We start from the raw sequence: 1222 nt of genomic DNA, 5'->3' as shown, positions 1-1222 counted from the left end.
TTGTCCCCCTCTGACTGCTACAGCAGGGAAAATAAATCTGGAGGCAGTCAAGTGGCCCCTCTTGCCTTCTACCCCCCAAATTTTTCCCCTGCAGCCCCTTTCCCCCCTTACTGTCAGACCCCACTCTCCCTGATCATATGGAAGTGAGGGACAAATTTGAAAACACTGATCTTGAAATAAACATAGCTGTAATAATTCATCCTGCCTTATCTGCACATCAGAGACCAACTCACAAGGACCCAGAGGAACAGACTTCTACCTTCAGCTTCCTCTGTTCAAAAATGAAGTTTATTTTCTACCTATGGGGACTTTTTACCTTCTTCAATTTTCCCTGAGCCTGAGGAAGGGCACGTGTGTCTGAAAGTTTGCGTTAAAAGGTAAATTTTTTGTGATTTCATAATTGGTCTTATGAAAGGTATCATCTCTGAACCAAGAGTTCTAGAGAGTTACATTTCTTGTAAATATACTAAATTCATCCAGGATGGATGCTTTTACCTTTTTTGAAACTCTATAAATGCACTTTTAAGGAGCACTTTTGTACTTATTTATAGGACAAATTACTTTTTTTGTTTTGAAATTTGTTTCAAGGACAAATCAGTTCTGAATTCTATTGGGCAAAGCCCAATAGTCAAGTTTCAAATTTTGACAGAACAGAGGTCAATTGTTCAAGTCTGTGTGGCTCTACCATTGGGCAAGGATCCTCCATGCCAGTCCCATTAGTCTGGGGCTTCAGATATTCCCCAAATCAATGACAACCTTCCAACATGGAAGCCCCAAGCCTGGAGGTATTGGATTTTAGTTGCCAATTAGTCTTGTTTGCTCCTAGCCCAAAAGGCTGTGAGGAGCAAGCCAGAGGCAAAGCTAGAATGCAGTCCCCCATTACCACAAAATTATGCAGCTGATTTTCCAGAATTTGGGAAAATTGCAGGGGTTAGCATGCCCAGAGTGTAAGGGACAAGTTTTGCCCTGGGAAAATCACTTTCTTGATCATAGTATCTCCCCTCCCAGATAAGTATAGATAGTACAAACAATGCATGATATTTGTCCAAAGGCAAAAGCCTCATGATTTACCATATAGTTCATTGGGCTGGGCCCCAGCAGAGCCAATAGCATTTGAAGCCATGGTGACTCCACATCTCAGCATTGCTCAATACGTGTGTGTATTCCAGATACTTCCCACAAAGGATCCATGTGCTAATTAGTCCCCCTGGGATCCTCCAAA

The 1222-nt window shown here is 42.1% G+C and overlaps 1 non-coding gene across 1 annotated transcript; it reads right to left on the bottom strand.

The window, feature by feature from the left end:
- Nucleotides 1-851: 851 nt before the first annotated feature.
- Nucleotides 852-1016, bottom strand: LOC149857288 (U1 spliceosomal RNA). Its single transcript, XR_016444352.1, has one exon. It is a non-coding gene; the product is annotated as a U1 spliceosomal RNA (small nuclear RNA).
- Nucleotides 1017-1222: the final 206 nt, after the last annotated feature.

Source organism: Crocodylus siamensis, chromosome 9, assembly GCF_052110815.1.
Source record: "Crocodylus siamensis isolate JL-2025a chromosome 9, ASM5211081v1, whole genome shotgun sequence".
Taxonomy (NCBI): Eukaryota; Metazoa; Chordata; order Crocodylia; family Crocodylidae; genus Crocodylus; species Crocodylus siamensis.
This window is presented reverse-complemented; position numbering and strand designations above follow the sequence as displayed.